Source organism: Miscanthus floridulus, chromosome 1 (genome assembly GCF_019320115.1).
Source record: "Miscanthus floridulus cultivar M001 chromosome 1, ASM1932011v1, whole genome shotgun sequence".
Taxonomy (NCBI): domain Eukaryota; kingdom Viridiplantae; phylum Streptophyta; class Magnoliopsida; order Poales; family Poaceae; genus Miscanthus; species Miscanthus floridulus.
In genome coordinates this window covers 169,742,019-169,756,293 of record NC_089580.1, presented here as the reverse complement: position 1 = coordinate 169,756,293, position 14,275 = coordinate 169,742,019, and the positions used below count along the sequence as shown (strand labels likewise).

The 14,275-nt window shown below is 42.4% G+C and overlaps 1 pseudogene; it reads left to right on the top strand.

Annotated features, from left to right (window-relative positions):
• The first annotated feature begins 1,605 nt into the window (after positions 1 to 1,605).
• On the top strand, positions 1,606 to 2,889 carry LOC136467039 (aspartic proteinase nepenthesin-1-like; annotated as a pseudogene).
• The last annotated feature ends 11,386 nt before the right edge of the window (positions 2,890 to 14,275 follow it).

The window sequence follows — 14,275 nt, the reverse complement described above, 5'->3', positions numbered from 1 at the left end:
TTGTATAAACAATCTAGTTCAAGCACAAGACAACAATACAAATGGAATTTATGCAAAGGCTTATTTATTGTGGGATTTCCATGTACTATGTGAAAGCAAGCTCATAAGAATTAATTAATAAGACATGAGGGATTGCATATGGAATGGTCACATATTTGAAGCTTGATAAATTGAAATGAAAAAGATAACAATACAAATGAATGGTTGATTCAATACAAGATGTGACTTGATGGCTTGAGATAGTGAAGATAGCAAGGAAAGGCTTTGAGGTACTAAGCAAGGGTGAAGGGCAAGCGACGGCTTGGCGGCTGAAGAACCTAGCTAGGGTGAAGAAAAAAGTACTTGCATTTAGTTGAGGTACTAATCAAGCTGTGATGGTGATGTTAATGTAAAGGATCAAACCACTATTGAAGTGTTTGATGGAAGTGACTTGATACATTCGGGATTACTCAAATTTGATGAATGGAATCAAGTCACGTGCTCAAGATGGCTATGCTTAAGTGAAAAGATCAATATCAACATGTTGGCACCCTTACTTGATGAAGATTAGAATACACAGCTTTGGTTGAAAGATATCAACTCAAAAGGTTTAAATTTGTTATACTTTTAAATTTAAGTTAATAGGAATGGCGTACTATTAAGAGGGATGCATCATGTTGATAGATAATGTTTCGTAAGTGCTCGAGCCAACCCATGTGAGTTTTGAGTGTTTGAGAGACAAAAGACCTAATCTGTTTTTGCTGGTCTGGCAATACCGGACATGTTCGGTATTGATACCGGACGTGTTCGGTATGTGCCTAGCCAGGATAAAATTCTTATTGTTCACGTGTTGGTTCGTCGGGAGTTCCGATGTGGGTTGGAAGTTCCGACGGTCGGGAGTTCCTGCATTGGTTGGGAGTTCTGACGTTTTACGCTTAACTGACTTAGAGGTTCACTGTCCTAGTCATACCAAACATGTTCAGTATTCATACCAGACGTGCCCGGTATGGACGACCAGAGGCCAACGGCTAGTTTTCAAAATGCCTTGAGGGTCGGGAGTTCCGATGAGAGTCAAGAGTTCTGACGGTCGGAAGTTCCAACATGCATCGAGAGTTTCGACACCTCACAAACTTCAACTCAGTTACCTAGTTTTCAAAAGGGAAAATTGGTTCTATACCATCGAAAGACCACGACATTCGGAAAATACCATCGAAAGTTTGCCGTTACGTAAAATACCATTGAAAGTAATAATCCGTTCCGAAATCTAGCATTTGTTAACTAGTTGTCAACGACATCCACCTCACGCTCACTGCACTTCACTGAAAGAGGATGGTCCCACTCATCATCCTCTTCCCACCCTCTCACCAATCTCCTTGGCATGCTGCGGCAGCTACTGCACGCGGTGCAGTACCGCTCCACCGCCGAGCGCCTACGCCGAAGCGTCAAGCCGAAGCGTCAAGCCGTCGCTGCCGCTCTTCTAGGGCCTCGGCCCACACACCCAGCGCTCAGTACTGGAGCTCAGTGAGCTCGCGCCGTGGCGCGGGTCAGGGAGGTGCTCGACCTAGCCCACCGCGCCGACGCGTCCCCACGCTGGAATGTCACCGCGTTGTGCAGCTATCGCACCGGATGGAGCCGGCCGACTGTGGCATCTATATCACACGCTGGCTAGAGCACCACGCTCCCGCGCACGTCATCGGCGGCGTGCACAGGCTCCATGACGAGGCTGACGTGCGCATCGGCTGCGTCGAGGAGATGGAAGCGCCGCTTGCCAAGGCCGCCGGAGTCCACCAGCCCATGCGCGAGCTCCTCGAGATGTGCCACGGTGACTACACCACTGACCCGAACCGCCGCTCATCGAGAGCAACGCCTGGGCTTCCAGGCATGACACTTGGCGCCGCGCCGCCCTCGAGAGCAACGCTCGACAAGCTGAGCGGGGCCGCCGCCCCCGCCACCGCCACCACCGACATCGCAGCGGCCGACGTGACCATCTCCCCGTACACCCACCAGGGCCACTGCCTGACCGTGGGCGTGGGCACGCCACCGTAGCCCAGCAAGGTGATCCTAGACCTGGGCAGCGACCTCCTCTGGATGTAGTGCAGCCTGGTTGGCGCCACCGCGAAGCAGCTGGAGCCCGTGTTCGACGCCGCCAGGTCGTCCTCCTTCTCCGTCCTGCCCTACAACAGCAAGCCATGCGAGGAGGGTGCGTTCACCAACAAGACCTGCACCAACTGCAAGTGCGCGTACGAGAACTACTATGGTATCATGACAGCCACCGGCGTGCTCGCGACCGAGACCTTCACCTTCGGGACGCACCACAACGTCTCCGCCAACCTCACCTTCGGCTGCGGCAAGCTCGCCAACGGCACCATAGCCGAAGCGTCCGACATCCTGGGCCTGTCTCCGGGCCCCCTGTCCATGCTGAAGCAGCTAGCCATCACCAAGTTCTCCTACTGCCTCACCCCCTTCGCCAACCGCAAGACTAGCCCGGTGATGTTCGGCGCCATGGCCGACCTGGGCAAGTACAAGACCACAGGGAAGGTGCAGACGATCCCGCTACTAAAGAACCCTATGGAGGACATCTACTACTACGTGCCCATGGTGGGGATCTCGTTCGGGAGCAAGCAGCTGGACGTGCCGGAGAACGCCCTTGCGATAAAGCCCGACGGCACCGGCGGCACGGTCCTCGACTCGGCGACCACGCTGGCGTACCTCGTGGAGCTGGCGTTCAAGGAGCTGAAGAAGGCCGTGATGGAAGGCATCAAGCTGTCGGTGGCGAACCAGAGTGTCGACAACTACCTAGTGTGCTTCGAGCTGCCGCGTGGCACGTCCATGGAAAAGGTGCAGGCGTCGCCGCTGGTGCTGCACTTCGATGGCGACGCAACGCAAATGCGAGGTTGCCTGGGGTTGTGACCACCATGACGCAGGGTTCACGGAGCTATCTTAAAATGTGATGGAATGTGACGGAATGGTATTTTTCAGAAACGGTTCATTCTTTCGATGCTATTTCACGCATGGACAGATTTTCGATGGTATTTTCCGGATACCGCGATCTTTCGATGCTATAGAACTAATTTTCCCTTTTCAAAATATGCTGAGGGTCGAGAGTTTCGACATTCATCAGGAGTTCTGACGCCTTACATTGTCACTGTAACTTAGTTATCGTTGGCGCAACATAAGTCATACCGGACTGTCCGGTATGCATACCGGATGTGTCCGGTATGGCAACAGCTATAAAATGGCTAGTTTTTCCAAGGGGGCTATAAATACCCCAAGCCTCCACCTTTGGAGGCTACTGATTCTGCTGATCCTCTAGCACGTTTTTGAGTTTTGCCAACTCTCCCAAGCCTCTCTTAGTGAGTGTTTGATCAAATTTGTCAAATCAAATTGTGGGTTGAGTGAAATTCAAAAAGAGAGCAATCCAACCACTTGAGCACTTGTGCATATTGTCAATCTCATGATTCGCATTTGTTACTCTTGGACTCTTCGGTCCTAGATGGTTAGGCATCGCTGGAGAGCACCTGAGAGACTGTGGTGTGCCTCGGAAAGTTTGTAACGGTCGATTCTGCCACCTCAGAATCAACTAGTGGAAAGAGGAAAAGGAGTTGGAAAAGGCTTCAGCTAGAGTGACCTTCGTGGTACCCTCTAGGGCTGACCTTTGCTGGGTCGCCCGCAGCCCCCTCAATAGAGAGTAGGACTCGAACGAGTCCGAACTTCAGTAAAATAAATATCATGTCTCAATTCGCATTTCATTTGATATTTGTGTTGCTCCAGCTCTTGTGTAGATTCTCTGTGTATATTGTCATCTCTATAGGTGCCTGCAGTTTGGTTTGAAGATAGAAATCGAAAGGAGCAAGTTTGGGGCTAATCTACAGAAATCGTGTATACCGGACATGTTCGGTATTCATACCGGACACATCCGGTATTAGAGCTCTGGGCTAAATATTATTTGATCTATGTTCTAACTTTGTGTTGTAGGGTTGTAGCTTCTAGATATATTCTTTATACCTTGTTTACTCTGTGGCTAACTTGTGAGGGGTGGTATTACTCTTAATTTGGAGTTTTCATTTTCTAATTGTTTCCGCATTTAAAGGTGTTAATTTTCAGAAACGCCTATTCACCCCCTCTAGGCGATATCATAGGTCCTTTCAATTGGTATCAGAGCGGGGTTCTCACCTAAAGCTTTACCGCCGTGAGAAAAGGATGTCGACGCCTATCGAGTTAGAGCCGGTGCTTCTCCAAAATGATGGTTCAAACTTTCTATCTTAGTCAATTCATGTACTCAATGCTTTTAGGGATATTAGTCCTCTTGTTGAGCATATTGTGGATGCAAGCATAACTCTTCCTATAGTTGATTGGAGCAACTACAAAAATTTGTCAAAACAGGAAGAGATATGTGTGCAACACAATGCTAAAACTATTAATGTCATTTTGAATACATTAAGTGTAGAGGTTCAAGATGAGGCAATCTTCAATGGACAACCACCTCCGGAGAGTGCTCATCTCATTTTGCCTAGACTTTTTGATTTATACGGAAAATCCAAATGTGATGATGCACTTGAGATCGAGTCAATGGAAAGTATGTCCATTGTGTCTTCATGCAGCGAAGAAGCCTCATAAGACCTCAAGAGCGCTGAGCCAGAGCAAGAAGTGCAAGTAGTGCATGACTTGTTGTCTGCCAGCACATACCGGACGTGTCCGGTATGCCTACCGGACATGTCTGGTATGGCCAAGGCAGCAGAACAGCAAGTAGTTGTTTGCAACGATGCTCAAGCCCGATGGCGACCAAGTAATGAGTCAACCTCAGTATCTCATGATACTCATCACTTGTGTCTCATGGCCAAGAAAAGCAAGAAAAAGAGTAACAAGAAAGATCAAGAAAAGGAGAAAGCACAAGTAGATGATCAAGATGAGAGTGATGTTGAAGTTGAAGACAACTACAACCTTGATCATCTCAACCGCAAAGACAAGTTTATCATCATGAAGATAGTTGAAAAGAATGATGAGCTTGAAGAAGAGATTGAGAAGCAAGAGCAATCACTTCAAAAGTAAGAATTGTTTCTCATCTCCAAGATGGAAGAACTAAAGGCTCTAAGTGAAAGGTATGAAAAATTGTCAATTGAGCATGCTTTAATTACTAACTCCTCTTCTAGTGTTTCATAACTAGAGAAGGAAAACTTTGAGCTCAAGGAAAGGCTAGATGAACTATCAAGCAAGTATAATGTGCTACAAGCAAACTATGTTCATCTAAAGTGCTCTCATGAGGAAGTAGTAGAATCAAGCATCATGCTTGAGGTAGCTCATGAGGTTGTGATCACATCGGTAAAATTTTCTCAACCTCTCACACATTCACTCACTAGTACACCATCTCAATTAAATATTTCTTGTATTAATGAGTATGCTCCTCAAGCAAGCCAATCTTCTATTGAGCTAAATCTTATAGAAAACATAGAGCTCAAAGAAGAGGTGAAAAGGTTAAAGAAAGATATGATTCGGTTGAAGGGTAGGGAGAAAGCACAACCTTCTTAAGATAACCGTGATAACATGGTGAAGAAGCTTGAGAAGGGTTCAAACCTTGCTTTCTCCAAAGCCCAACAAAAGAATCACATTTCAAGTAAGGCCAACACAACCAAGAGCAAGAAACATGGAAAAAGGTTATGCTATGGTTGTGGATTATATGGATATGAGTGGGCAATGTGTCCACATAAGAGTTGGTCCGACAAGTGTGAAGTGGTCGAACAAAAGGCCTCAAACAAGTTGGCCAACCAAAAGAAAAGTGATGGATAAAGCGCTTGTCTTATGAACAAGAAATTGGGGCATCCTACCAAGAAATACCCAATGTACAAAGAGGCAAGAAAGGAAGCCCAAGTTGCAACAAGAAGATGCTATAGATGCAATGAGATGGGCCACAAGGTTGATAGATGTCCATACAAGCAAAACAAGCATAGAGCAAACAAAGACCGCATATGCTATGCTTGCAGAAGAAAGGGGCATCTAAGCTATGAATGCCCAAATGGTAACGCTCCTAAGCCGAACACATTTGTTTATAATGATAAGCTTAGGAAGACCACAAATGAAGTTAGCACTAGCAAGGTGATGCGTTCACCACAAACTAGTGCTAAAGCCATTTGGGTGCCTAAGCACTTGTTGACTAACTAAAAAGGACCCAACAAGAGTTGGGTACCAAAGTGTGCTTAGGTTAATGATGTAGGTACTTGGTGATGAGATGAAGGCTTCGGGGTGGTTGAGCAAGCAATTTGATAATATTCACTCAATCTATTAACCAATTCTTATCATAATCTCTTATATGGTTGACCCAAAGATAATTCAATGAATATATCATATATTTCATCCTCACCATTGGTAACAAGTACCTAAACCTTATAGGATAGCCACCTTGTTCATTTTGTGTTCAATAGTTCACAAATAGGCATATTTGTGAAATATTAAAAGTGGCTAATTGAAAAGTATTTTATTTTGCCATATGATGCTTTTAATGGCTCTCTAGTGGAGCAATTTATTTGTTGAGATGCAGGGCATAAAATTAATACTATCGCTAAAATGAAGAATCACAAGGAGCGGGTTATTTGCTTCTATCCTACACCGATCGAACGTGTCCGGTATGGACAGGGACAGAAAGCAAGTGTTTCTATTCTGCGTATTCTAGACGTGTTCGGTATACCTACTAGACGTGTCCGGTATTGCAGGAACCAGAACACTGATAGGATTGCAACTGAATCTTTGATCCATATATTTTCATATTTCTTTAATTTACTCAGAAGCTTGTGGTTTATCAAAACTAAGTGGATTGTGAGCATCTCTTAAACTCAAATTTAAATATGGAAATTATTTGGTTGTGGTTCAAAATAGAAAATTGACTCCCAAATTCGTAATAGAATAAAGTGCTAGTTAAAAGTCATTTAAATTACTTAAAGCACTTATTTAGGGGGAGCTCAGTTTCTATTTTGCACCTTATGGACTAATAAATTTATCTAGCACTCTTTGTAGTCCTTTGGAAGAGAAAGTGATTTCATATCCAGCATGATTATTTGGCAATTAAGGTCAACATAAAGATTATCATGCTATGTATCTTCTTAGTGGTATTCTTGTGGGCTCAAGTCAAAGGTATGTTTTTACATACATGCATTGTAATTGCATCTAAGGCCTTTTATATATTAGAATGTGCATTTGTGTGATATAGGAGAGATATTTTTTCAAAACTCATTACTAGCATGTGTAGGTGGTGTGAATTTGAAAAACTATTTGAATCTTGGTCTTTGTGACCTAGCCTTGTCATGTGATAATTATAGCTCTCCTTGATTGTTTGATTGGCTAATTACACATGACATGGCTTTCTTAAGTCCACAATCTACTATGTCTCACAATCTCTCTCTAAAGTGATCAAAATCTATATGCCAAATATTTGGAAAAGAGAAGTGCTACTCATGGCATTTGGATAAAAAAAGTATTTACACCTTCTTTGGATCAAGGACATACATGTTTTTAGATCAAAAAATGGTATAGAAGGGGATTGGAATTAAGTAAATGAAATTTGGAAAAAGATCAGCCAGCCCGCAAATACCGGACGTGTCCGGTATGCCTACCGGACGTGTCCGGTATGAGCGGGGCTATAAAAATGGCCGGTACTCCTTCGGCTCTGATCCTCTATCTCTCTTTTCTCTCCTCTAAGCTGACGCCACCACCTCTGTTCCACCATATTGCAATCAAGTGATTCCACTGTGAAAAGGAAGAGAGGGAGATTGGATCGGAGAAGATTTGCATCAAGATCGAAGACTCCAGGACTTAGATTTTCAATCGTATCTTCATTCACTCTCACAAGGTACCCTAATCCTAGACCTCATCCGATCTAAGCGGTTAGGGCATGATTTTGGAATTCCTTTGGTAGAGATGCTACATTACCTATCTAGAAGTAATGCCCAAAGTTTGGATTGGATTGGTTGAAGATTGAGCGAAGGACACCGGTTAGGGTTGCTGTTTGCTCATACTAGACGTGTCCGATATGGACATCAGAGCAAATTTTGCTCCCTTGTTTCAATCTTCTCGGTGGTTGATTCTTAGGACTAAGTTTAATTGTCTATTGTGTTTTGTGAATCTTTTTGACCTAGTTTGGTTGAGGTGATTACAAAGCATAGGATACTTACTCTTATTTCTATGTTTCAACTAAAATAAGCTATCTTTTGGGCATGTATCTAAAATTCTTTGCAAATCTTTAGATACAGGACAGCAGGTATGAGCGAGAGACAGGAGCCTAGGTCCAAGCATAGGCATGATCTAGCTTTGGAGAAACACAAGAAGGCAAGACAGGAAATGCATCCTAGATTCAGTCAGCAGAAGCAGGGCAGTAGCAGGAGACCCTCTAGAGCCACTAGGGGCGCTCCACAGTATAGAGAGGGTGGTGATGGTGATATCAGTCCCTCTTCTGGTGATGAAACTGAGGACTACAGACTTGAGCACAGGAAAAGGAAGAGCACTAATAGAGACTCAGACAGAGAGTCAGATGATGGTGATAGCTCTAAGGAGATAGAGGAGGAGCAGCAGGCACCTCTAGTGTACCACATGGGTTAGGGCATGGACTATGGCCTTCTTGAAGTACATGCTCCCGTTTTACCCAACTATGTTGTCAGAGTCAACTACAAAGGAAAGGGTATGGCTATGAGAGCAAGAGATTAGAAGAGGATTGATCCCAGGGGTTTACCTAGGATTCAGTACGATCATCACTTTCACACTATGTTCCATCTAGATTATTATACTAGTGTGATACTTGCTAGGAATCCTATGGTAGTCAAGTCTTAGTTGATAGATTGGAAACATGTCAGAGAGCTACAGAAGTCCTCCATTGACTATGCTATTGCCACTTGTCAACGCATAGGTGTATACACGCTCATGGAGTTTATGCATGATTGGAACTCTGAAGTCATTGCATAGTTTTATGCCACTCTATTTGTGGAAGAGGAGCCAAGGCGTATGCATTGGATGCTTGAAGGCTAGTGGTACATTGTTGACTATGACGCCTTTGCAACTTTTCTTGGCTTCTCAGAGGAGGACCTCCAAAGAGACATGATCCACACCGAGCAGGTGTTATCTCCTGAGCAGCTCGCCTACATGTATCCACTAGGAGGTGAGAAAGGAGTAGTGAGGAAGGTTCTAGGTCTTCACCCTACTTATAGATACCTAGACAGGATGTTCAGGAAGACTATTGACGACAAGGGTGGAGACAAGGGCAACATTGTAGATTATTCTAGGAACCTGCTCCATAGGATGGCACCTGATGCTCAGCCATTCAGTGTGTTTGACTTTATTTGGTTAGAGATCAGGAGTGTGGGAGAGAGGCCCCTCAAGGGCTATGGATTTACACCTTACATCATGTTTATGATTGAGAAGGTCACAAGACACACATTTGAGTATGACAAGAAGTATAAAGTCCTAGAGATTGTAGATGACTTGACAGAGATTGGGGTACCTCTAGTAGAACCAGGAGGAGGAGCAGCAACACTAGAGGTAGATTCACCTACAGGAGGTGCAGCAGCTGGATGAGCTCCTCCTCGACCACATGCTCTGTGGCAGAACCTCCTAAATTATAGAACCCACATGCACTTGTCACTGTCCAACGACCTTTGACAAGTAGGCATATGTTCCTGGTAACTTAAGAAGTCTGTCGGGTGTCCTCGGGGAACCCCGAATCATCCACGATTTCTGAGTAGGATCACATTACAGAGTCATTGCAGTATTACAACATTTGTTCAAATATCAATACCAGAGTAAAAATAGCGGAAGTCTTACGATAACTTAGTTTACAAACTAGTTGTTTCAAACCTTACAAACTAAGTTCGATAATTATTACAAACCATAGTAGTAGTGGAGTGGCATTATAATATAATACAAAACACACAATGAAACTGCCCTGCCCAAGGGCCACACATTTACTTCTCACCGTCATCACAAGGAATAACTGTCATGCAGCACGATCCAAAACAGATCTGCTCATGAGGCTCACCTGCAACAAGGGTCAACGAACCCTAAGTACAAAAGTACTCAACAAGACTTAACCGAAATATTAACTGATAAACTAAGGAATGCAGGCTCAGGGATTCAAGGTATAACTTTAACAATAATTAAAGTTCTTTTGCGTAAAAGCTCTTTAACAAAATTCTTTATATAGAAAACTTCATAAAATCATATACAAAGCTGACACGATCCATGTTGAGATCATGAAACTTCATATCCAACACCTTCACAAGCCTTATTCGAGTTCTAGTTATTAATTCTACGATGATGAACAGAGAAGTGAGTCTCCATAACCGAGGAGCAACGACGATTCGAACCGATTAAACCCAACTGGGAATTCCAGACCACACGACATATGCAGGTCCTCGACCTACATATACCAACCTACTCTTGGATCCTCTAAAACAAGAATGGGTCCGCGCCACCCGAGAATACAGTACTTCACCAATCCAGCCAAATGCCATGTGGGTACACGCTATTCCCGCCATCTCTCCACTCCTAGTGCGCGAGTAGCCATTCTCGTAATAGAATCGCCAAGTTAAGGCTTACCAGAGTATGTGGTTAGTACTATAAAGTCTCACCGCACATAGTTCAACAACGGACGGACCTTAATCGACACAGCCGGAAAGTGCCCGCTCACAAGACCTCCATGTCTTGTGGCTCACACACACCGAGTCCGCCCGGTCTAGATTTATTACTCCACATCCCCATATCACATGATAACATAAGTAACCAAGGTTCAATTTAAAACTTGCAGGTGGCAGGTAATCACCCAACTTTCATCGTTCTACGCATAGCTAAGCAAAACTAGGCATATACGAATTTAAAACTGGTAATATGGTAAATATGGAATAACAAGAGTGGTAATGCATCAATTAGGTTCTTACTTAACTCCTAATCACTTAATGCAGTAATAGAAAGCAAAAGCGAAATTAATTTGTAAAACACGAGGTAGGTTTGTATGCATCCGGGGCTTGCCTTCGTTGATGGAAAAGTCCGGTTCCTACGACGTTTCACAAGTATTCGATCCGACCTCAACAGACGGACTAACTTCCTCAGCAACTTGGTTAACTATCATGTGTTCACCTTTGTTCACTACATGTAGTAGCAATGCCATGTTTAACATGATGCGGAATACAAAACATGATGCTCGATGATGGATGCGAAAATTAACAATTTGAATACAACTTTCCTTCACGGTACATTTGCAAGTCAAACAAACGAAAATCTTTTTCGTAACACATACATCAATTGCCAAGGATCATTATCAACTAATGACCCAAGGTCATCACTCAATCCAAAATTTCAAACAAAACCTAAATCATTAAAGGTTACTATTTGCTTTTATGAATTAATTATTTAATTCAAAATTATGAAATAAATCAACTTATTCTAATTGAGCTCAAAATTTTAGTAAATGTTCATTACATGATAAGTAAGTGGCAAAACAAATTTCATAATTTTTGGACAATTAAATAAGGCTATAAAAATCATGGAAATCCATTTATTAATAAATTGAGCAATTTTTATCACATTCAAAAAGTGCTGAAAAACAATATTTCAAATTTTTCTTAAATAATATGCATCACAGATAGGTCACACAAAAATTTTCATAATTTTTGGAGCTCTAATTAAATTTATACAAAAATAACAAAAACAGACACTATTCATTCAAATCTAAAAATAGAAAAATCCCTTTTTAACTCACTAAGTCGCTGACACCTTGACCCCACCTGTCATCCCCTTCCTCCCACGATGACCACGGCAATGACGCCGCTGACCGGCGATTTCTCACCGACGGCGAGGCCAATGGTGACAACCAAGGTACGAGAACTTGAAAAACTCCAAATTTGAATGAACCGACGGTGACAACCAATGGTGACACCTTTTCGAATTACTCCAAATTTTTCTAAACAACTTGAAAAACTCCAAAAACAAACTTTGTATAACTTGTCAAGCTCTACACTTTTGCTTTTGGGCTCAATCCCGAAATATGCTTAGATTTTGAAATGGATTTTCAGGGTAGGGTTTAAATACTGAAAATCAGGGTTTTCTGAAAATTCAAATCCAAACCAAATTTTGACATGATTCAAACAATTCAATTCAACACTCATAACACAAATGTAAACTTGTTTTAGTGAATGCATATCAAAGTTTGCAATTTGACCAAATGCCTTGCAATGCATATGATGACATGTCATGTTTTTAATATTTAAACACCCGGGGTGTTACAATCCTTCCCCCTAAAAGAAATCTTGCCCCGAGATTCAAAGCCATAGAGTAAGTAATGGAAAAGGAAATGTGTCAGTCCAAAAACATCTAGAACTTGTCCATAAAACAGCTGAGGTTCCTTTACAAAACACAATTTGTAGCAACCGAGCTCAATTAACATTACTTTATTCTATATTGATGCTAGAAACTCTGGAAACTTTTCTAACAAGTAATCTTCTGATTCCCAAGTAGCTTTCTCTTCTGAATGTTGATTCCATTGTATTTTATAGAACTTGATTGTCCATCTTTGAGTAACACGATCTTTCTGATCTAACACTCGGATAGGATATTCGGAATAAGTTAAATCCGGCTCTAGTTCCACTCCTTCAACTTCAACATTCTTTTTAGGCACTCGGAGACACTTCTTCAATTGAGAAACATGGAACACATCATGCACAGCTGCGAGATGTTCAGGTAATTTCAAGCGATATGCCACTTTTCCATATCTCTCCAAAATTTGATATGGTCCAATATATCGAGGTGCCAACTTTCCTTTAACACCAAAACGGGTAACTCCCTTCATTGGTGATACTTTCAGATATACAAAATCTCCTTTGTTAAATACCAATGGTCTCCGTCTTCTATCCACATAACTCTTTTGTTAGGATTGAGCTATCTTCAAATTACTCTGTATTTGCCTAACCTTGTCTTCTATTTCTTTCACAAGGTCAACTCCAAAGAATCTTCTTTCTCTAGGCTCAGACCAACTCAACGATGTTCTGCATCTACGACCATAGAGTGCTTCAAATGGAGCCATTCTAATGCTTTCCTAATAACTATTGTTGTATGAGAACTCAGCCAAAGGTAAGCATTCATCCCACTTAATGGAATAGTTAAGGACACAACACCTTAACATATCTTCAAGTACTTGATTGACTCTTTCAGTCTGTCCATCAGTCTATGGATGATAAGCTGTACTATATAGAAGTTTGGTACCCAATGAAGAATGCAACTATTTTCAAAAGTTGGAGATAAACCGTGTACCCCTATTTAACACAATAGTCTTGGGTACTCCATGCAGACTCACAATTCACTCTAAATACATCTTGGCATATCATATAGTGGGATATGTATTCTGAACTAGAAGAAAATGTGCTGATTTGGTTAGTCGATCTACAATAACCCATACTGAATCAAATCCCTTTGATGTCTTGGGTAGACCAACAATAAAATCCATACTTATGTCCTCCCACTTCCAAGATGGAATAGGTAATGGTTGTAATTCACCAGCAGACCTCAAATGTATAGCTTTCACCTTTTGACAAGTATCACACTTTGCTATATATCTAGCAATCTCTATTTTCATTTTAGTCCACCAGAATCTTTGCTTCAAGTCATGGTATATCTTGTTGCTTCCCGAATGGATAGATAACCTAGTAGCATGTGCTTCATCTAGAATTGACTGCTGCAACTCAGGAACTTTTGGTACCACCAGGCGATCCTTGAACCATAACACATCTTCATTATCTATGCTAAAGCATTCCACTTTTCCATTCTTGACTCTTTCCTTGATATGGGCTATACCCTTGTTTTCCTTCTGAGCAGCAATAACTTGATCTCGAATAGTGGCTTCAACAATTATGTTGGTCAAACTTCCTTGTTGAATTACTTCTACATTCAACTTCTCTATTTCTTGACATAAATTCAAACCCATTGTTCTCACTGTCAGACAATTGCAATAACTTTTGCGACTGAGGGCATCTGCAACTACATTTGCTTTACCGGGGTGATAATGTACTTCCAAGTCATAATCCTTAATCAGTTCTAACCATCTTCTCTGTCGCATGTTCAACTCTGACTGAGTCAAGATATACTTTAAGCTTTTATGGTCTGTATACATATGGCACGTATTACCAAGCAGGTAATGCTGCCAAATCTTCAGAGCATGAACCATAGCTGCTAACTTCAGGTCATGAGTCGGATAGTGTTCTTCATGTTGCTTAAGTTGCCTGGACACATAGGCAATGACTCGGCCTTCTTGCATCAACACACATCTAATACC